Source organism: Mustela nigripes, chromosome 8, assembly GCF_022355385.1.
Source record: "Mustela nigripes isolate SB6536 chromosome 8, MUSNIG.SB6536, whole genome shotgun sequence".
NCBI classification, from domain to species: Eukaryota; Metazoa; Chordata; class Mammalia; order Carnivora; family Mustelidae; genus Mustela; species Mustela nigripes.
In genome coordinates this window covers 53,876,764-53,900,998 of record NC_081564.1, presented here as the reverse complement: position 1 = coordinate 53,900,998, position 24,235 = coordinate 53,876,764, and the positions used below count along the sequence as shown (strand labels likewise).

The following is a 24,235-nucleotide window of genomic DNA, read 5'->3' as shown; positions in this document are numbered from 1 at the left end:
GACAGTTTTTATTTTGGAAAAGTCACTGACATTTCCTGAGTTTATTCCTCTAGAGCATCACTATCTAATACCTGGAAGGCTGTAATTTACTTTCTTTGAAAAGTTTCCTAATAGTGCTCTCCTATGTAGTCAGGGTTCAAGAAATTGACATGTGTGAATAACCAGAACTATTGTCCTATAGTGGAAGTTGTAGAAGCAAATACTTTTAGTGCTAATGTTTATAGACAATGAAAGGAAGGATGCAGTTTTTAACTTTAGGACAAAGATACCGAAGTGATTAACCCATATTGTAATAAATTATGCAGCCATGAAATTTGAGTAAGTGGGATTTACCAAAATTTGACTCTCAAATACATCTTAACAGTACCAACCTTACATTAATCTTAGTATCCCTAGAATTCTGCATGGTATCAACCTCATAGTGGCAACATGATAAATATTTAATTAAATAATAAAATGGTGGATTATGCCTCCATCAGAAAGGACGAATACCCAGTTTTTGTATCAACATGGATGGGACTGGAAGAGATTATGCTGAGTGAAACGAGTCAAGCAGAGAGAGTCAATTATCATATGGTTTCACTTACTTGTAGAGCATAAGGAATAACACAGAGGGCATTGGGAGATGGAGAGGAAAAGTGAGTTGGGGGAAATAGGAGGGGGAAACAAACCATGAGAGATGGTGGACTCTGAGAAACAAACTGAGGGTTTTGAAGGGGAGGGGGGGTGGGTATTAAGGAGGGCATATATTGCATGGAGCACTGGGTGTGGTGCAATAAACAATGAACACTGAGAAAAAAAAATTACAATATTAAAAAAAGTAAAAAGCTATTTTTAATAAGTAAAATATGTAAAGATGGGAGAAAATAAAGAATAAAATGGTGGCAAAGGTAGGGTTTCAACCATTTTTTTTTAGATCAATACAAGTTGAAGTCAACTTTGTTAGTCCTAAATCTCCAATTGATGATTAGATTCAGGACAAATAGAATTTAATAATATTTTTTACTTTTCTTTTTAATAATTTAATAATATTGTTTACTTTTCTTTTTTTAATGTTCCAAAAAAGTAAGATAAGCAAATACATTTATTGGTAATAAAAAGGTATTTGTACAAATTCAGGAAATGAGAAATGTTTCCATGTGGATCAGGTGGAGAACTAGTTGAGAGGAGAGGTAGTTTGTTTTTTGACTAGAACAACATTATTATAGAATGTTGGTATTCTTATGGCACTGAATATAAGATTTGCATTTATGATATAGATATATTTAAATTATAGGCTTAAATTAAAATTTTACAAGTATTTTTACAATGTGATTCTGGCCTTGAAAGAATTTTGAAAAATTCCAAAAGACTGTTATTGAACTAAAAACTCAGAAGAAAGTTTTTAAATTCAGAAATTTATTGGACATGGCCCAATGTTCCCTTGGGGGAGCCAACAGGTACCACTGTGAAAGAAAGGCACAGTATTTTATGTCTGATGGACAAAGGATGCTAAGGGAAATATTAATGCTCTACAATCCTTAGATGTGATTATTTTGCTCTTCTGGTTTTCGGGATATATAATTCCCACCATTAATTCATGGTGACAGTGATGGTAGTGGTTAAGAGCATGAACTCTACAAGTAGGTGACTGCCTGAATCTGATGTCTAGCTCTTCACAAATCAGCTGTGTGACATTTGGCCAGTTACTTAATGTCTCCGTGTCTCATGTTATTCATCTATAAACTGAAGGTAATACTTACCTCATCGAATTTTTCTGAAGAATAAAGGAGATAATATTTGTAACAGCAGAAATGCCTTATATCCAGTGCATGTTATCAAATAATGGCTAAGTAAAATTTTGTGGTTAGAAATGATACTGAAAAAGCTGATAGAATATCATTTTCTTCTATGTGTGTGTGTGTGTGTCTATTTCTTTTGTCCTTTCTCTCTCCGTCTCTAATCATACAAACATTAACCCTTTAAACTGAAACTTAGAAGGGAAGTGTATTATTAAAGTTAATTTATTTAAGATAAAGTCAACTTTTGTTTTTTATTAAAAACTGATCTGCAGTTCTGAAACTCCCTCAACACCATAAGGAGCTCTTCTGTTGATTAAGAACATTCTAGGGGAAAAAAAAACTTCTCCTATGGAACTTTTCTTGTCACATAGAATTCTCATATTGAATACTTTCACTGACTTCAACAGGTCAATTCTCTCCCATTGACAGCTGACTTTTTGTACTGTGGTGGCCTGGCCTAATTTCTGACCTGAATGGATTAAGATTCATTGTGTGTAATGCATCAATATTTTTCCTTCTCAAAAATGTTCCTAGAGACTTTTTCCTTTCATAAGTTAGAAAAACTTTAAACATGACAAACATGTCACCATGACAAACTTACCAAATGTTTGTTTTTCCATAAAAGGATATAAGAAGACTAAAACAAACCCTCTGTCACTTATTATACTAACATTTTATAAAATAATAGACATTTTAATCTATAAAACAAAACAACAACAAAAAGGAGGCAAGAAGAGATTTAATCTGAGAATCAAAAACATCTCATCAAATTAAATAAATGTAACTTGCTGAAAAACTCACTCAATTTTTTACTTTACTATTTCTCGTTGAAGAGTGGGAACTATATCACAGATTAGCACCAGAACTGAGACAAGTCCATCTCCTTCTGGACACATATTTTGTTTGATTTGTTTCCAAGGATCTATTAGTCATAGAAGGAATGGCAGTGAAATGCTATCAAATCAACATGGCTGTATGCTCCAATTTATAAAATGGTGGAAGTCATGACTCAAAATGAAGTTTCTAGAGAGCTCTTCTTCACAGTAGTGTTTTTCCCTTTTGTGATGAAAAGTTACACACTAATTTTCCTGTCAACTCTTATTTTGCTTACTGCTGTGATGACACGTAGGAGATGATGCCAAGGGATGAAAGACAACAATTACTGAAATTGTTAAAAACTGGAGAAAAAAGCAGAGATTATATAAGAAAAGGTAAATATATAACCTTTCCCCCCAATTTAAGATGCTGCTTTTCTTATCGCTGGTGTCCAGTTATGAGAACAGGCTGGAAGGCGTTAGCTGATACCAGCCACCATTTACGTTTTGTATTTACAGCTACCTCCCTCCTCCCTCTCCATCTGGTACCAGTCTGATGTGAAACTATTTTTAAATGCATAGTTAAATGAAAGTTTATTTTTATGTATTGGGGTTTTGGTTGTAGGAAAACTTCTCACCTCCTAGAGTTAACTGATGTCACTGATTTTTTTTTTTTTAACCTTATGACATATTAAAGAATTTTCCAGGGTTGCCTGGGTGGCTTAATCAAGCGTCCAACACTTGATTTTGGCTCAGGTCATGATATCAGGGTCTTGGGATTGAGCCCTGCATTGAGCTCCATTCTCAGCAGGGAGTCTGCTTAAGGATTCTCTGTCACCCTCTGCCCCTCCCCCTCCACTCTTTCTCTTGCTCTCTCTTTTCCAGAATATTAGAAGACTATAATAGAAGAATATATAAAGAAGAATATATAAAAGAAGATAATTAGAATATTAGAAGATTCTTACCCTTCAAGTGAAATTTGAAGCTTTCATCCTATTTTAACCAGATTTCATCTACTTAAAAGTAGCTACAGTTACGCTACAGGTTAGTGACTTGATCAGCTGTCTGTGGGCCAGAAGATAAGAACCTGGGTCCATGTAAGGTTGGAAGTTGGAATCAAAGACCACTCATAAAGCTGAAATCACCAAAGAATTTCATTTTCAGTGAAGGATGTATAAAGATATAACAAGGGAACTTCCCTGTCTTAGGTGTAGCTCTGGAAAGGAAAGAAAGTTTTTCCTGAAATTTTATAACCATAGACCCCCATGTGTGTGTTGTGGGTTCACATCTCCCACAACAACGTGGTCTTGGAGATCCCAAGCAAAGAGGTTATTATAAGTGAATCAAGGTTGCTTGTACTAGGGACTGGCAAAAGACTGGCAGAAACTTTCTCTGATCTGGTGTACTTTCAACTCAGGCTTCCCAGGATTCCAACTGAGAAAACTCAACTGCACCTGAATGGGCCAAAACCGTAGTGTAAAACAAACACCCATAACTTCGAGTCAGCAGAAATCCTAAAGAATGAAACCTTGAATAACTTAGGATATTAGAATTACTATGTACAGCATAATTGAGGAATATGTTTTAAATGCCTTTCAAAACACTGAATCGCAATCTAGGAAAGAAATGAGAGATTTATATAAAAAAGACGGGAGATGTCCAAAAGAAACAGACACTTCTAAAGGGGAAAAAAAAAAGGTCATCAAAATCTGTACTAGTTTCTGGAGGCTAGATGTCCGGAGCAAAGGTCTTAGGCTAGAAGGGAGACTCCCCTCACCCCTGCTGGTTTGCAGAGGACCATTAATCCCTTAGCTCAGCCACTTCACAGAATGGCGGTCTTCCCCTGCCAACAGAGAAGTTAAGCAGCATATGAGATAGAATTTAATAGTGAATTTATGAATTGAAAGATAAATTTGGGTAAATTTCTTCAGATTTAAGAGTTGGCCATACTGATAAAACATAGGAAAGTCAGGTTAGGACACAAAAGAGAATGGGAAGGTAAAAAATACATTCTATTAGGTTCCATAAGCACAGCATAGAAAATAAGGGAAAGCAGCTTTTCAAATATATATTTGATTAGAAGTACCAAGAGTGTTTGAAAGAGATGAAGCCACAACTCAGAAAGATAGGAAATATCAAACAGGATAAATACAAAAGAAATCCATAACTGGACCTATAATAATGATATATGAAACCGGAGACAAGAAGAAAAACTTTGAAAGTAAATAGAACAAAAATGATTTAAGAACAGTTTATCTAGGAATGATTAGATAAACAGATAGCTTTCTTTTCAAAATCAGTGGAAACCCAAATGACTTCAAAATACTGAGAAGAGAAAGGTGTAATGAGACATTTTCATATAAGAGACTTTGCCATTAATAGACCCTCACCCAAGAAATTTTGATATATATTTAAAGACAAAGCAGTACAGAGATCACAAAAGGAATAATCACAATGTCAAAGGAAATGGTGAACATAAAAATGAGAGAACATGAAGGTATAGTAAATATTATTATGAAATTATATTAATAGGTGATTATAGGAAAATAAAAAGTGATAGTAAAATTCTGGACAAAAATAACATTTTAAATGAAACATGACAGAGATTTAAAGCAATTTAAGTTTGTATTGAATAAAAGGAGGGCTGAAATATTACCTAGTTTGGGCTTAATTAGATATGCATATAAAATTATAAATTTAATCACTACAAGGATAGAAATTAATGTTCAATTCATTAGAGAAAAAAGGTGAAATGAAAAATATGAAAAATAACTCCAGTGCATTATAAAAATCATATAAAGGGACAAAAAAGGGTGAAGGAGAAAGAATAGCACAGAATGAACTCTTTGAATTAAAATCAAATATATCACTAAATACAGTAAAATAAATGAACTAAACTTTTTGGTTAAAAAAATTGGCATGTAAGATTAAAAAAACCTGTGCTCATGTAATATCATTTTTACAAGAAGTACATCAAATTATAAAGCTATAGGTTAAAATGAAAAGATGGCAACAAACATTAACATAGCAGGTGGATGTTTATGTATACCAGACTACATGGAATTTCATTATTTATAACAAGGTTACTATGGATAAGAAGGGTCATTAAACATAATTCTAAACTCACATGTTACTGATAGTGAAATCTTTATTATATATAAAGCCAGATTGACAGAATTACATGGAGTAATTGACAAAGCCAACAGTTGTAAGTTCATCATGTATCTCCCATTTAATTTTTGTCTGGTTTGACTGTCCTTTACTAAAGAATACAGATTTAATCCAACAGTGGACAGACTTGTTCTAATGAAAATATATTCAGCTTCTACCTAGGAGTTACAGCATTCACATCATCCTCAAGAATATACAAATGATTTGTAAAAATTGGTTTTGCTTTATAGTGTAGGGAGAGGTATTAGTAAATTTCTAAAACTCTGATTCATATGTACCATTTTGACAAAAATTAAGCTAAAGATTAAAAGTGAATTACTATAGAATACAGTTGGAGATTTTAAAACTCCCCTTTAAATAAATCAAAGTTGAAATTAGAAAGTATTTCAAACTAAATGATAAAAAAATTATGTCAGAGATTTTGTGATGCCCCCAAATTGCTGTTTGTCCTCATTAACATTTATCTTTATATAGAAGGCAGAAGGTGGAAAATCAATGAGATATCATGTCCAATTTAATATGTTAAAATGATTTACGGGAAGCAATGAAAGAACAGAAATCTTTTCAGAAATTTTAGAAGATAATTTTCTGCTGACTTTTGGCCTGCATGTTTTTGTGGGGTTTTTTTTTTTGAATTTTAAAAGATTTATTTATTTATTTACTATTTATTTGCAAGAGAGAGTGGGGGAGGGGCAGAAGGAGAGGGAGAGAGGGAATCTGGAGCCCACTCCTTGCCAGTGCAGAGCCCCACATGGCGCTCAGTCTCGGGACCCTGAGATCACTGCCTGAGCCAAAACCACGAGTTTGAGGCTTAATATACTCTGCCACCCAGACACCCGGGCTTGCATGCTTTCTGATGAGAGATTCACAATCATCCAAGTTGTTACTGTTCTGTATGGAATATGCTGTTGCTGTTTTCTATTTAATTTCTTTGAAGGTGACCCCCCCCCGCCGCCCCTGACAAAGATTTTATTTATTTGAGAGAGAGAGAGAGAGAGAGTGCGAGAACAAGAGGGGGGAGGGTCAAAGGAGAAGCAGAAGCCCTGATAAACAGGGCCAGGGCGCACCATTCAGAACTTGATCCCAGTACTTCTGAATTGTGACCTGAGCTGAAGGTAGATGCTTCAAGCCAGACCTGAGCCACCCAGGCAACCAAAGATGATATTTTAATCTTTGTCTTTCAGCAGTTCCACTATGTTATGTCTATGTGGGGTTTTCTTTGTATTTATTCTCTTTGGGGTTTGATGGGCTCTTGACTCTTATAAAAAATCTTTTTTTTTAAGATTTTATTTATTTATTAGAGATCACAAGTAGGCAGAGAGGCAGGCAGAGAGAGAGAGGAGGAAGAAGGCTCCCTGCTGAGCAGAGAGCCCGATGTGGGGCTTGATCCCAGGACCCTGAGATCATGATCTGAGCTGAAGGCAGAGGCTTTAACCCACTGAGCCACCCAGGTGCCCCTTAAAAATTTTTTAAAAATTAATTTAATTTTATTTATTTGAAAAAAATTAATTTTATTTATTATTTTATTTATTTAATTTTATATAACTATACAGGGAGCACTGGTGGAGGGAGGAACAGAGGGAGGAGGAGAAGAAGGATCCCTGCTGAGCAGAGATCCTGGGGTGGGGCATGATCTCAGGATCCCAAGATCACAAAGTGAGCCAAAATCAGACACTTAACCGACTCAGCCATACAGGCATCCCTTAATTTTTTTTTTTTTTTTTTTTTTTTGTGTGTGTGTGTGTGTGTGTGTAAGTTTATGTCTTTCACCAAATATGAGAAGGTTTTGCCCATGATCTCTTCAAATCCTCCGTCTTCCTTCTGAGACTCCAATTACCCATATAATAGAACTTTTGCTGTTTCTCTATGAATCTTTGAAGCTGTGTTCATTCTTTTTTTCAATTTTTTCCTGTCTGTCCAGATTAGGTGATACCTGATATTCTGTCTTTATTCATGTCCTTAAACGCCTGATACTCTCTCATCCAGAAAGGCCTTTGCATATGCTGTTCCCCCTGCCAGGAACTCAAACCACCTTTCCATAACCACTTTTACACCTATTCATCCTTCAGGTCTCATCTCCAACAATGCCCTTTTCCGGATTCTGTCTCATTCGTATTATCACTTTAAGATAATACATGTGCTAGTGTGATTAATTAAAGCTTGCTATTCCCATGAGATAAGTTTTATGAAACAGGCAGATTGTAAGTTTCCTCCCACTATCGCATAGCCCCTGGCACAAAGCAAGCACACAATAAATGTTGAGTGAAAACTTAGGGCTTTGGTCTTTTGTAGAATTATCAGCTCCCACACATGTGTGTGTTGTAGACAGGTCAAATACTAATTTGCCTCTTTCAGATCTCACCTTGCTGAACCATAAAACAAGAGGATTGGATTAGATATACCCATGAATCTGTTCAACTCTGAAATGCCGTTTGTCAATTACTCTTGGTGAAAGGATAAACTTACAAGAAAAAGGATAAAGATCATAGTTTTCAGGTTTCTTTCCATTTTCTTCATTGTTAAAGTGCAATGAAATGGAATAGTATATTGCCTATCCCTGAAACTTGCTCAGTTCCCATGTTATATACTGAAATTTTATATAAGTTTGTACTCTGTCGTATTGTTTTCTCCATCCAAGTAATGGATCTGCACAAATCCATTATTACATTCTCCACTAAAAAGCCAACAGAACTCAAAACCTTATTAGTTAGTCTCCAAGGACATTTGAGAGACTGCAGGAATCAGAAATCCATCTCCAAAAGCTAAAATATCTGCCTATCAATGTAAAGAATGTTATCAGAAATGTCTGAAGAGTTATAAAATGTTTGTACCATACATAACTAAACTACAGTCATTCAATATAGAGGAAATATCCATTTGTTAAGTATGATTTTCTCTCTTAAACTTTTAAGTGTGGCTTCTCTACATCGAGGAAGGCAAAAGTTAATGGAAAATAAGTTAAACTATTGAAAGGGAAAAGTCCCTTCCTCTCAGAATCTGGAAATGCCAAATAATCTTTCCATTGCCTGAGAATTTGCTGCAAATTCATACATTTTGCAGTTAACAAAGTGTGAATAAATCTCCTCTGAAATGTTTGCTTGAGGGCCCTCAAATCCCTGCTGAGAGCATCTAATCAAAATTCATGTTCTACAGATCTTCTTCAACTTATATCCTGATAAACCCATCATAAATTGAAAATATCATAAGTCAAAAATGCATTTAATACGCCTAACCTATCCAACATCATAGCTTAGCCTAGCCGACTTAAAATGTGCTGAGAACATTTACATGAGCCTACAGTTGGGCAGAATCATCTAACACAAAGCCTATTTTACAATAAAGGTGTTGAATATCTCATGTCATTTATTGAACACTGAAAGTGAAAAACAGAATGGTTGTCTGAAAACAGAAGGGTTGTAGATGTATTGGTTGTTTACCTGGTGATGGCTTGGCTGACTGGGAACCAGAGCTCATTGCCACTGCCCAACCTCATAAGAGAGATCTGAGGGCATGTTACTAGGCCAGGAAAGGCTTAAAATTCAAAATTTAAAGTCTGGTATCTACTAATTGTCTGTAGATTTTGCACCATTGTGAAGCTGAAAAATTGTAAGTCAAATCTTTGTCAGCTGGGAACCTTCTGTCCTAACCATAGTTCTGTAATGTCAATTTCATTTCTCAGGCCATTTACTTTATTTTTGACAGAATGGTATTGTGGGAGAAAACCACTTTGTGACTGTGATGCTGCACAGCTTAAAATATTGTGGACATGTGTGGTCTTCCAGTCCTAAATGGCTTTGATCAGCAATTTCTGTAAGCTACGGTGATGTCTTCATACTTGGATTAAAATAAGATAATACAGTCTTTGTAATCTAGTTGACTGGCCTCAGAACTGCCATGAGGGAAACTGTGTGCACACATTTTAGCAGCCACCTCCTCCTAGCTCAAAGTTGCATAAACCAGATACAATAGTACGGATACCTTTCTCTGTATCCTCAGAGGATATGATGGAAACCGTATCTTCAGCATGGATGTTTCTGAAAAGAATCTGTTATTTAAAAATTATTTTTTTTCAAAAATTATTTTTTTTTCAAACATATCAAGAGAAGTACATGCACCTAATGATCTCTCTCTCTCTCTCTCTCTTTTGGTCAGAAAATAAGAATTACCTTTTTCTTAAAAATATATTTTATTACCTTTATTGCATTCTCATGAATTTATCTATTTCCTGCATGGCCTTCTATAGTTAAATTTTTTTTTTTCAATGACAAGCTGGGTCGAGTTTAGTTTGGAGAGTGGAATAATGAATTCTTTCTGTACTGGGAGGGTTTTTTTTTTTTTTTTTTGAATAAAAGATTGACCCACTTGTGCATTGGATGTCGACATTGTGATATTTCTCACCTTATTGAAACAATGCTAGTAAAGACTTCCAGACAAGATGACACTTACTAAGGTCTCAGGTATCATGACCATGACTAGTGGAAGACAAAATGCATATAATCATGTGTGAAACTGGCATAATTGGCCTCAGTGCAAAGGCAAGATGAAAGCAAATGGAGGTGCAGGCTTTATTAGAGTAAAATAGCACTCTTTTTGAGAAAACTAACGTTTGTTTTACAAACACTGAGAGTTAAAGAAAAACATGACGGAATGATTTTAAAAGGTCACCTGCCATCAATATGTACATACAATTCACCCAAACTGAGCTTGGCTTTTTCATTATTTTGCACTGATGGAATCATCAAGATTTGCAACTTCTGTTTAACTTAGCTATTTGGGTTTCTATGTTGAGAAATATTCATTCTGCTATTTGAGACTCATCCTTAGATTATCTTTTATTACTTTCAATTTTGAGAAAGTGATTAGAAAAAGCAAATATAGGTGATGCCACTTGTTAGTAATAAAATCTGTAAAATGCACATTTGAGAAAAATGATGTGGTGGTCATGCTTCAGTGTTTCATGAAAACTATTTCAATAATTTCTGATAATGTGTCATTTTCAATTTTATTTGTAAATGATTTAACACAAGACTGTAATTACAAGATTCTAGTAAGCCATTTGAAAATCCCTTTTCACTGGAACTTTCATCAATTTGAATTAATTGGGTTGGAGTCCATTAAAGATCTCTATGTTAAATCTTACCTCTTTAAAAGATATTTGCATTTAGGTGAGTAGTTTCTCTATTAATTACATGCAAAAATGCTCTACAATCCCATCATTAAAAACCTGCTGAAGATGAGAAAGCTAACATAGTAGCTCTTGGAAAATAAGGTGAAACAAAATGTGTGACATGTTTTAATGGGGATTTAGGGATGCTGGAAATGGTTACATTCTTTGACCAACTAACTTATAAGAGAAATACATAAGTCCAATGAAATATATTTGCTGCTTTTTTTCTCTTCCCCCCCCCCTTTTTTTTTTACTAAAAACATTTATTTTCAAAGAGCTGCAAACCTGTGGCAGCTCTTTGTTTTTGTAAATGCCAACAAAGACTTCTGAATCCTTTTAGGTAAAAATGTAGCCAAGAGTTAAAAGGTTTAACATATAATCTAGGTACAGTGGAAAGATGTACATGTGATCCCTTGGCACATTAAAATAAACAGTATTTCCGTCACACAAGCTTGTAATTGCAGGGGAAAAGTACATATATGGGGGTAGTGTGTGTGTGCGCGTGCAAGAAAGGGAGGGGAATAGGTTGGTACGTAGATGAATTTTGAACAATATAGGGCAAATCAGACATATCTAGAGATGTGGCAGACTTACTGATAATCTCCCTTACTCCTGTCTCTCCCCACCCCTTCTCTGCTTCCCCATGTGAAGGTTGAATATGCTTAAACCCTTGCTTTCCCAGTTTCCCTTGCGGCTAGGGCACTGGAATATAAACTCTTCTGGCTGGTGGAACCTAAAGGGAAGTCTTTTGGAAGACTTCAAGAAAGTTAATTCTCCATAAATAAGGGATATGAAAAGCATAAAACACCCTTCTTTGCTGGATGTGGTGGTGCACACACATGAAGCCTAGAGCTTGTGATGTCTTCCTGCAATCACAAGAAAGAGGGAGCTGACATGGGGAGGATGACAGGATACCAAAGGAAAGTACTTACTTAGGTCACTATGACACTCCTGGCTTAGAACCAAACTTAAAACAACACGGCTTCTGGAAATTTTTGTGTACAAAATATAAAATATATAAGTATTTTTAAGGTGGCCATTCCATTGATTTTAGCAAAATCATTTTCACGGATACAAGTGATCCATTATCTCATATGCATGTACATACATTTATATGTAGTATGTGTGTGCATATGTGTATATGTGTGTGTGTATGTGTGTGTATTATTTTTTTTCAGTATCACATAATTCACTTTTCTAATCACTTAGACAAATCAGGACAAGTAGAGTGAACTTGGCTCCCATTTTTCAACTGACAATATGTTCTGAAACAATGAGGTTACTAGAAGTGGGTGGAGATACCCTCATTTTTATGGGATTTTCCTACTTTATCATGTATGTTCAGGGCCTTCTGTGGCCTATGCCACAACTATAGAGCCATCTCATTAAGAGATCATAGCAAAATTGGGGTCCTGTTTCTGTGCTGTGATTTCAAGCTGAAGTTTATTAATATCTTCAGAGATTTTTGAGCATTATCTTTGTAACTTTTAATAACATGGGGGTTCAGGGGACCCCAGTGGATTTCTTTGGCTCAGTTAGAATAGTTTTGTAATTTCACGTGAAACTGTTTTGCATTGTATACCAGACCTATGTATAGAATACCATTTATAATGGCTTTAAAAGACCAAGTAATTCCTCTAATGTATTGGTCTTAATGATACAAGAGTACTTTTTTTTTGAGTGAGAAGTATACAATTGTAATACTGTATGAAATAAGCTTAAAATCATTGCCAAATGTAACTTTTTTGTGTGTATTTAAATAAAAATATTCCTTAAATTTTAAGCTATCACAACTAAAATTCCATTCAGTACTTTTGTATAACACTGTCTTCAGATTTTTTCCTTGACTGTTCCGCTCAGTTCCACAAGAAGGATTAAAAGACTGTGATTTCACTATAAACTGATAAATACTAAAATCTTACCAATAATTTGGGATGCCTGGGTGGCTCAGTAAATTAAGCCTCTGCCTTCAGCTCAGGTCACGATCCCAGGGGCCTGGGATGGGGCCCTGCATAGGTCTCTTTGCTCAGCGGGGAGCCTGTTGCTTCTCCTGCTTGTGCTTTCTCTCTCTGACAAATAAATAAAATATTTAAAAAACAAAAAATCTTCCCAGCAATTCAAAGCACACATTTTACTCAAAGTGACTGGGCAATTCTACCTTCGTTTACAAAGGACAGCACATTCATTCATATAAATATTGAAGATAGAAACATAATAGAATTTTACTGAATTTATAGTTGACAATTATTTATAGAAAAGCATTTGGGAGATACATAAAATCATATGTATATATAAATCATTTGTCCAGTTTTATTACATATTAAGAAACTTTTAATTTATATGGCAAGCTATTATTTGCATATGATCTGTTACAGATGGCCTTTAGCCATCCATATCAAGAGATAAGCATTCTCAGCTCTTGTAAATTATGGTGAATGAATATCAATCAATCTGTTTTGCCTCTTTATATAGACTCTAATTCCAGACGGAAGCTTGCTGCTTATAAATCTGAATTCTTGCCAAAACAGAAATGTTGAAATTCAAATTCATTTGGATATTGTCTGTATGTAATGGATCATATATACATATATATTTTTTCTCTATTTCTTAAATTGTAACTAAAAAACTCCACTCTTGTCCAGTGTGTAGTCAGGACAGGAAAACTGATGAGGTCATAGCAACAAGCAAAAACATGCTTAAAAATGTATCTCTAAGTCCAAATGTGAACACGAGTATTCTGGATTCAAATATCTCACAGCCATTTGAAAATTAAAATATGTATTTATTTTACAAATGAGGAATGGAAAGAAAGTATCTTGAACTTGGTTTAAAGGATTTTTAGCCTTAATCCTCTCAAGACTGATTTATTTCTAAACTAGAATAACATTAATTTAAAATCTACCAAATGACATATGATCCAGAAATATTGTATTAGTTGTGGGGGGAAAAACTTAAATGTTTATATTAAAAATCAAGAACTTTATCATTATTAAAGAACTGATTCTACTCACCAACATATTACTTGTTTTGGAATAGTGCCTAGTATGTCATAAACACTCTAAATATTTTATGAATGAATTAACTTTGAAAGTCAAATTGTCTTTTTTTTTTAAGATTTTAAATAGAGGAAGAAGGAGAGGGGTTCCCTCCCAAGACCCTGGGATCATGACGTGAGCCAAAGGCAGATGCTTAACCATTTGGGAGGTTGTGGATAGGAGTTAGCATATTGGAAATATTGTTCATTTTCTCTTTAATCTTTCTCAGGCTATGCAAGCAAGCAAACAAAGCATCAGTAGTAACACAGCAAGGCCATGTATCCTGGGCTTCCAAACTTATTTTATTATAAGAAAGAATATGATCTGTGAACAAATATACCAATAAATATTCACAAATATACAAAATTACTGCAATTCCAGCAATGACTGATTCTGGCATTATATCTTAGACACCTCTGAGGCTGAATTCATCTTTCCAATCAACTGAGACAATTGTTTTTCATTTCTTTTATTTTCCCTCTGATCCTAGCATTTTATTCAATAATTATTTCAAGGCTTTATATTATGTTCAGTGGATGACAAAAAGATGAATAACTTTGGCTACCCTTAAGAAATCTATAATTAAAATGAAAATGTAGTGTGTACAAAAATAGTTATAATACTCAACATCATATGTTATTCAGGAATTGCAAATTAAAACAATGAGATATCATTATACACTATTAGAATGACAAAAATCCAAAACACTGCCTTTTTTTTTTTTTTTTCTTTTTAATAGAGAGTGAGAAAGCGCATGAACAGAGCAGGGGAGGGGAGGGGAGAAGGAGAGAGAGAATCTCAAGCAGAGAGAGAATTTCAAGAAGCACAGAGTCTGCTGCAGAGCTCAATCTCAGGACCCTAAGATCATGACCTGAGCTGAAATCAAGAGTCAGAAGTTTAATCAACTGAGCCACCCAGGTGCCCCAAGGAACTTTCATTCATTGTTGGCGGGAATGCAAAGTGGTGCAATTACTCTGGAAGATAGTCTGGCAGCATTTTTTTTTTTTTAATAAAACTAAACATACTCTTATGTTATGGTCCCAGCAATTGTGCTCCTTGGTGTTTGCCCAAAGGAACTGAAAATTTATGTCTACACAAAAACCTGCATGTAGCTGTTTATAGCAGCTTTTTCAGAATTGCCAAAACTTGGAAGTAACCAAGATGTCATTCGGTAGGCAAATGGTAAATAAACTCTTGTACACCCAAGATGTAGTATTATTCAGTGCTGTAAAGAAATGACCTATCAAGCTATGAGATTACCTGGAGCAACCTTAAATAAGGCACATGACTTAAGTGAAAGAAGCCTATCTGAAAAGGCTACATAATGTGTAATTCTGACAATCTGGCATTCTGGAAAATGTAAGATTATGGAGATGGTGAAGGATCAGTGATTTATATGGCTTTTGGAAGAGGAAGGGGTGAATAGGTAAAGCATAAGGAGTTTTTTTTTTTTTTTAAAGATTTTATTTATTTATTTGACAGAAATCACAAGTAGATGGAGAGGCAGGCAGAGAGAGAGAGGGAAGCAGGCTTCCTGCTGAGCAGAGAGCCCGATGCGGGGCTCCATCCCAGGACCCCGAGATCATGACCTGAGCCGAAGGCAGCGGCTCAACCCACTGAGCCACCCAGGCGCCCCGCATAAGGAGTTTTTAAGGCAGCAAAACTATCTATATGATACTACAACGATTTATATATGTCATTATGTATCTGTCAAAACCAATAGAGTATATATTTGTCCAGATCTAAGAGTGAACCCTAATGTAAACTCTGGACTCTGAGTGACAGTATAGTTTCATCAATTGTAACAAATGTACTACTCAGGTGTGGGGTGTTGATAGTGGGTAGAAACTATGTTTTTGTGGGGGCAGGGAATGTAAGGCAACTCTAACTTCCACTCAATTTTGCTGTGAACCTAAAATGGCTCTAAAATATGAAGATTTGGGGCACCTGGGTGGCTCAGTGGTTTAGGCCTCTGCCTTTGGCTCAGGTCATGATCTCAGGGTCATGAGATTGAGCCCCACATCGGGCTCTCTGCTCGGTGGGGAGCATGCTTCCCTCTCTCTCTCTGCCTGCTTATGATCTCTGTCTGTCAAATAAATAAATAAAATCTTTTTAAAATATGAAGATTTTTTTAAAAGCTATATTATAAAGACTGGCAGAGTTCAAAAAACAAAACAAAACAAAACAAAAACAAAAACCCACAAAATCTACATGCTTTGGGGATTTATAGAAAATAATTATTCTGGTTTATAAAAAATTCACGAAAGACTAACCATTATGTATGAATATTATTTTATTAGGAATGAGAGTCAAACATTGCTTGCAGAGAGGAATGGCAAAGGCAAAAACTTTGGCAGGTGTAGTACTTACAAAGTCCTTTCTGTGGAATGACACATAGTTTCATTGTATGGAATATTCTACTTAGTGAAGCAATGGAAGCAAAGATTCAGAAGACTTGCCAGAATGGTTTTTTGTTTGTTTGGTGTACTTGTTTCTCATTATACAGATAAGAGGGCTTAGAGGTACGATCGCACAGTTAGTAATAAGTTCGTTCTAATTCCTAGTCCAAATTTTCATTTTTTCATGCTTTAGCAACTAGAAGAAATCCTTGAATGTTACAAGTAGTTTAGACTTCATTCAATTGGCCACTGGTGATTTTATTATTTTTTTGGTGGTGAGTGGAAAAATAGGACATGATTTTAAGAACAATAGAATAGCCATGAGCAGAATGAATTATGGACAAAGCAGAGAGACTCAAGCATAGGAAATACCATCATTTTGGCAGGGTGGAAATGGACAAGCAGGCTTGGCATGATTTGGGGCTTGAAGAAGCAATTTGCAATCACAGTCGTTGTGCCATAGACCAATCTTGAAACACTTGCACAGAAGGAACAGGACAGTGAAGTTGGGGTTCAGAAATATTTAGAGAAGCCAAACTGGGTTGGCAAGTCACACTTCTAGAAGTTGTCTCCTCAGTGTCAAAAGGATGGTAAAGTGAGCAAAGAAAAGAGAAATATACACATTTAAAGACTGCGAAATTTTACTGGGCATGTATTAGTTCTTAGATGGTCTAGGTAGGTGATGGTCAATGGGTGCACATTTTTGCCTTCAGGGAGCTAAGACTGGTAGGTGTATCTCAAAGCAAAATCTTTGGCCTACTTTATAAACTGTCTGAACATCAAATGGTCTACAAGCAGTTTAACTGTTCCAAAGGAAAAGGGATGAAACATTTGTTGAAATACATTTAATATATATGAAATGCAAGATGAATTGTGATTAATTACCATTAGATTACATTCTCAATATGTTCTCAATGATGGTTCATGACTATTACATACTTGGTTGTTCAGGTGCCACAAAGGAGATATTGGTCACTAGCCTTGGCTAACATTTAGTTAATAGGGAGCAGGTCAGGTTGGCTACAGTGCTTTCATGCTATTGTTTATATTTGTGAAATTTGCATATTTTTCTGTTGTATTATATCCCAAATTCACAGAAGTGGACCAGGAAATAAAAGGATTTGTTGACATATAAACGTAATATTATTCATAATAAAGTAGACAGAATAAAGAATACAAGTGTACATATGTCAGGATAAATGGATTTGTAATTGTAAGTTTTCCATGAAGCAGCCCAAGAAGAAAAATTATGTAGAAAATATGATGATGATGAATATCTGAAAATTAGATTTTGACTGTGTATCTATTTGCCTTCTTCCCCTTGTACATTGGCAATGATGAAACTTTCTATGTATGAATAATATTCGATTGTATTTATGTAACAAATTTTGTTTACTCAGCCATTAGTTGATGGATACTTTGAGAAACTTGGAGAAGTTTCTACATTTTGTTTATTATGAATGATGTTGCTATGGACAAAATTTTCATATGTACATTTTTTTTTCGTGGACACATACTTTCAGTTCTCTTGGCTATATACTCAGGGACGGAATTTCTGGGTTATATGGCCACTTTTTAAAAACTTTTTTAGTAACTGCCAAACTGTTTCCAAAGTAACTTACTATTTAAATGCCTACAGCAATGTGTGAGGGTTCCAAATTCTCCCTGTCCTTACCAACAATTTTTTTTAGGGTGGGGGGAGGGGCAGAGGAAGAGGGGGAGAGAGAGAATCTTTAAGCAGCCTCTATACTAGGCATGGAGCCCAAGGCAGGGTTCCATCTCATGACCCTGAGATCTATGACCTGAGCTGATGTCAAGAGTTAGATGCTTAACTAACCAAGCCACCTAGGCACCACCCAACATTTTTATGTTCTATTTTTTTTTTTTTTTATTGCAGCCATCCTAGGGGATATGGCTTGCATTTCCCTAATGACTAATCTTGCTGAACATCATTTCATGTGCTTATTGGGCATATGTATATGTCTATTCACATTCTTTGCACCTTTTTTAAAATTGGGTTGTCTTTTATTGCTGAGCTGAGCTGTAAGAGTTCTTTATGTATTCTGGAACTGTACTTTTATCTGTTATATTATGAGAAAATATTTTCTTTCACTCTTTGGGTTGGCTTTTCACTTCTTTTCAAAGTGTTCTTTGAGGTGTAAATATTTTTAGTTTTTATAAAGTCCAACTTGGTTATTTTTTCTTTGGTTGCTTGTGCTATAGGTGTCATAGGTAAGACACTGTTGCCTAAAGCAAGGCCATAAAGTTTTGCACTAACAGTGTAACAGTCTTCGTACCTACATTTAGATTATTGATCTATTTTGAGTTAAATTTTGGATACTTAATGAGATAAGTATCTAATTCGTTTCTTTTGTGTATACATGTCCAGTTGTCCTTGCACCATTTGTGCATGACTGTTTTTTTCCCCAAATGGGCTGGCTTGGCATTCTTGTCAAAAATTATTTGACTATAGATACATGCTTTACTTATGGATATTCAATCCTACACCATTGATGTATGTCTATCTCTAAGCTAGTGCTACACTGTCTTGATTTTTGTACCTTTAGTACGTTTTGACATTGAGAAGTGTGACTTGTCTTCGTTTAACTTTCTTTTTTAGATTTGTTTAGCTTTTTGGAGTCCTTTGCATTGCCATATGAAATTTAAGATCAACTTGCCAATTTCTCAAAGAAAAAGGTAGTTGGAATTTCGATATAAATTTTGAACAAGTAGATTAATTTGGGGAGTATTACCACCTTAACAATAATAAGTCTTCCAGTCTACGAACCCAGAATGTCTTTACCAATTATTTATCTCTTTTTTTTTTCCTAAAAAGTATTTTAGCTCTATTGAAGTAAATTAACATATACTATTGTAAGATATTTAAAATGTAAATCTGGTAATTTGATATATGTGTACATTGTGATAGGATCCTTCCCATCTAATTAGTTAACACATGCATCAGCTCACATATTTATCTATGTGTGTGTGTGTAAACATTTAAGTCCTATTCTCTAAGCAAATTCCAAATTGTATGCCACAGTATTATCAACTATAGTCACCATGTTTTACATGGGATCCTCAGTCTTTATTCATCTTATACCTGGAAATTTCTACCCGTTAACCAACTTCCTCATTTTCCCTACATCACAGTGCCTGGCAACCACCTTTATATTTTTCTCTCTGTTTCTATGAATTTGACTTTTTTTTTTTTTTTTTAAGATTCTACCTATAAGTGAAACCTATAGTATTTGTCTTTCTCTCTTTGCCTTATTTCATCAGCTTAATGCCCTCCAGGTAACCTATATAATATAGGTGAAAAATATTCTCCTGTGTGTGTGTGTGTGTGTGTGTGTGTGTGTCTTTATGCATTCATCTGTCGATGAACGGTTGTTTCTATTTCTTAGCTATTGTGACTAATGCTGCAGTAAACATGGGATTGCAGATACCTTATTTCATTTCTCTCACGTACATGGAAATGGGATTGCTGGATCATATGGTAGTTCTATTTTTAAGTCTGGAGGAATGTCTATTATTTTCCATAGTAGCTGCATCAATTTACATTTCTACTAACAGTGAACAAGGGTTCCCTTTTATCCACATCCTTGTCAACACTTATTTCTTTTCTTTTTGATGGTAGCCATTCTAATGGGTATGAAGTGATTTCTCACTCTAGTTTTGATTTTCATTTTACTCATAACCAGTGATGTTGAGCATATTTTCATCCACGTCCTGGCCATTTGGAGGTCTTCTTTGGGAAAATGTCTATTCCAATCTTTTGCCCCTCTTTAAATTGGACTGTTTGGTTTTTGCTGTTGAGTTGTATGAGTTCTTTATATCTTTTGAGTATTAACGCCTTTTGAATTCTTTATGTCTTTTGAGTATTGAGTACAGAATCTACTGTTCTGTTGGTTGCCTTCCATTTTGTGGGTAGTTTCCTTTGCTGTGCAGAAACTTTACAGTTTGATGTAGTCATACTTGTTTAATTTTGCTTTATTTGCTTTTGCTTTTGGTGTCAAATCCAAAACATCATTACAAGGATTAATGTCAGAGATTTTTCCCCATTATGTTTTCTTTTAGGAGTTTTATGGTTTCATGTCTTATGTTAAAGTTCTTAATCCATTTTGAGTTGATATTTGTGTATGGTATAAGACAGAAGTGTAAGTCTTTTTTATTTCAACAATATTTTGGGGTCACCTGGGTGGCTCAGTTCGTTAAGTGTCTGTTTTCAGATTGAGCCCTGTATCAGGCTCACTGCTCAGTAGGTGTCTGCTTCTCCCTCTCCCTCTGCCTGCCACCCCACCTGCCCCAACTCAAGTGTGCTTTCTCTCTCTTAAATATATAAATCAAATCTTAAAAAAAAAAACAAACCAGTGTTTTGAAGTTGATAGTGTACAGTAATTTCTTCTGTTTAGTCCTGATTATTTTATTCTTTTTGATAGAATAAAAATAATTTTTTCTTAATATTTTCATATTTTTCATTGCTATTGTGTAAAAACTCAGCTGACTTTCATATATTGATCTTGTATCCTGCAACCTTGCAAACTCTTTTTTACTCAATAGAGATGATTTTTATTACCTCTATTTTTTTCCCTCTTAATTTCCTCGGCTAGAGTTTCCACAGCAATATTGAATGGAGTGACAGGAGCATACACCCTTATCCTCCTGAGCATAAGAGAAAATTAACTATAATCTTAACTTGTTTTTTCATAGATGTCCTTTATCAGCTAAGGAAACTTTCTTCTATCCCTAGTTTTTTGAGCTTTTCATTTTTTATTAAAAAAAAAAAAAAAACTTTTGTCATGAAAGTGTGTTGAACTTCTGTCAAATGTTTTTCCTGCATCTATTTACATGATCATATGTTCTTCCCTTATTTTATTAATATGACGCTTCACATCAATTAGTTTGTATATATGGAATCTGGTTTATATTCCTCTGATAAAGCCCATATGATCATGGCATTTAATTTTTTTTTTTTTTTTTTTTTTTTTTTTTTTTTCTTTTGTTTTTCCCATTTTATCCTTGGCTTTTTTTTTTTTTTTTTTTTTTTTTTTTTATGCTGCTAGATTTGGTTTGCCCATACTACACACAGCTCTTTATTTCTTCATGTGGATGAGAGTTTCCTCTCATTTCATACAAAATAATGCTCTTCAGTTTTTCTTTTAGGTTAGATATGCTAGGAACAAAATCTTTGAGTTTTGGTTTATCTAAGATTGTTTTAATGTCTTCGCTTGTTGAAGGATAATTTTGCTGGGTATAGATTCGTTAGCACTTTGAATATGGTTTTTGGCCTTCATGCTTTATCTGCTTCATGTTCTTATCTGCTTCTGGGCCTGCCTGGTTTCTGATTAGAAATCAGTTCCTTGTCTTACTGAGGATCTTTTTGTATGTTGAGTTGCTTCTTATTGCTTTCAATATTCTTTCTTTGTCTTTGCTGCCAGTAGTTTGATGAGGTACCTTGGGGTCTTAGTCTGCTTGGGCTGTTGTGACTAAATACCATAGACTTTCTGGCTTAAACTAAAAAAAAAAAAAAAAAAAAAAGAATCATTTTCTCAGTATTATGGAAGCTAAAATGCCAAGATCAAGGTACAAGTATGTCAGTTTCTGGTTAGAATTCCCTTCCTAGCTTGTAGATGGCCACCTTCTTGCATGGTGGGAAAAGGGAGCACAAGCTCTCTGATGTCTCTTCTTACAAAAGCACTAATCTCATAAAGTTCCCACCCTCATGACCACATTTTATTCTAATTGCCTTTTAAAGGCCCCATTTCCAAATACCATCACATGGGTATTAGAGTTTTAGCATATTAATTTTGGGTGGCAGACACAGTTCAGATCCATGAGGTGTGGATCTATCTGAATTTAACCTATTTGGAGTTCAGTGAGATCTCTAAATATATATATATATTCGTTTTCTTCATCAAATTTGCAAAGCTTTTTCCCCATTATTTCTTCAAATATTCTTCGTGCCCTTTTCTCGCTTCTCTTAGTCTGGGATTCCCATTATGATTTTGTTTGCCTGATGATGTCCCACAGGGCTCTAAGGTTTTGTTTATTTTTCTTATTTTTTTTTACTCAGCTCCTCAGAATGAATAATTTCACGAACTTTATGTTCATATTCATGGATTTTTTTTTCTCTGCCTGCTCATATAGCTTGTCTTTTCTTCTGCTTTCTCCTGTTGAAATCCTCTACTTATTGTTCATTTCAGTGATTCTTCTTTTCAAATCCAAAATTTCTTTTTACTTTCTAAAAAATACTTTCTGTCTCATTATTGATATTTCTACCTGATGTGACATTGTTCTAATATTTTCTTTGGTTCTCCATACATGATTTTCTTTGTCTAGCTCTTTGTAAATATTTTAAAAAGCTAATGTAATTTTTCTAGTAATGTAATATAATTTTTCTAGTTTTCTAGTTTTCTGGGTTTCATCTGAGATAGTTTCTGTTGATTGCTTTGTTCTTGTGTATGGACAATACTTTCTTGTTTCTTTGAATGTCAATTTCAATTTCTTACTGAAAAATGAACATATAAAATAATATTGTATGGGAATTCTGGAAATGAGATTCTGTTCTCTTTCTGGGGCTTGTTGTTGATGCTTATTATAATTATAGATGTTTTTTGTTTAGTGGAATTTTAAAATTAATTCTGTAAAGTCTATAAAGTTTGTCTTCTGCAGCCACTACAGTCTTTGCTCAGCCTAATAATCTAATGATAAAACAATGATTCCCTTAAATTCCTAGAACCAATATCTGCTAAGGGGATCTCTGTGTTAGGTCAAACCTTTGACTCTCAGCCAGTCTGCTTACAACTCTTCCATAGCTTTATTTCCTGCTTGTGCAGAGTCTCAAGGTCAGTTAGAGGTGAGACCTGAGGGCCTTCTTAGACCTTCTTTGAATGTGCATATGTGTGCATATGCCTCTATGCAAGAATATGTTGTTTTGGATTCCAAGGTAATATGTTAGCACCTTTCAAAACCATATGGACGTCGTATTCCCTAGTTTTTACTTTTAGGCTTTTGTTTAGTCTATTGTTTGACTCAAAAGTTATTCACTGTTGTAGGCAGCTGTGAAGATAAAAGGTGTTCCTATAATTGTTTTCCATCAACGTTCCTGAGGTGAAGGTTTTTCACAGTGGGTGGGTTCCAAGTCAGGTCAACTTCAGACAGCTTGTTAAGTGGGGTCTTCCAGGGAACCACCTGACGGGTAACATAAAGTGACTGTTCTTTGGGACTGAAGCTTTGAAATAGCCCAGGCTCCATTCTCTTACTTCTGGTGACTAACAGGCTGCTCTAATAATGTGGGCTGTTACTTTTCTAGGCTACAGCAGAGTACCACATTAGGAGACGGAACTACAGCAAATTAAAACACCATAAATTTCCCTATTGTTTTCAGTATTTAGCCCTTTTCCTTTAATAAACACTTGCTGGGTTTTGTAAGGCTTTGATGAGTTTTCAGTGTTTTGGAAAAGTAGATTCTGACAGTTTTATCCATTTTTTCATGACTTTTAGGAAGAATAGATTTTCAGAGGTTCTTACTCTGCCATTATAGTTTTGATGTCACTTCTGTACACTGAATTTAAATAGTAAAGTTTAAGCTCCCTGCTGAAATTTTTGGGTATTGGGCTGAAACTTTAGTTCAGGATCACTCTAAAGAGGCAAGCAAGCTGGCAGGACACTATTCACTGAATAATGCAAGGAATTTTCCGAGCATCACTCACTCTCCTCCTCGCTACATGGTGTCGTACCATTCAGTTGCTCACGTGCACTCTGTGAAGTCATGTGTTCCTCAAAGGATTTTTAAACATTGGCTAATAAAAGTATCAATTGACATTACATTCTGAGATAAGGAAATAGTGAACAAGTATTATGA

General features: G+C 34.9%; 1 protein-coding gene across 7 annotated transcripts in view; it reads left to right on the top strand.

Annotated features, from left to right (window-relative positions):
- NOL4 (nucleolar protein 4) overlaps positions 1 to 24,235 on the top strand; it is a 406,246-nt gene that overhangs the window by 27,187 nt on the left and 354,824 nt on the right. The window contains exon 1 of one of the 7 annotated variants that reach the window (XM_059409425.1): positions 3,622 to 3,640. The exons of the other annotated variants lie outside the window; for them this stretch is intronic. The gene's annotated coding sequence lies outside the window, so the exon portion shown is untranslated. Of the gene's footprint in view, positions 1 to 3,621; positions 3,641 to 24,235 lie in introns of those variants that run through there. 7 annotated transcript variants of the gene reach the window in all.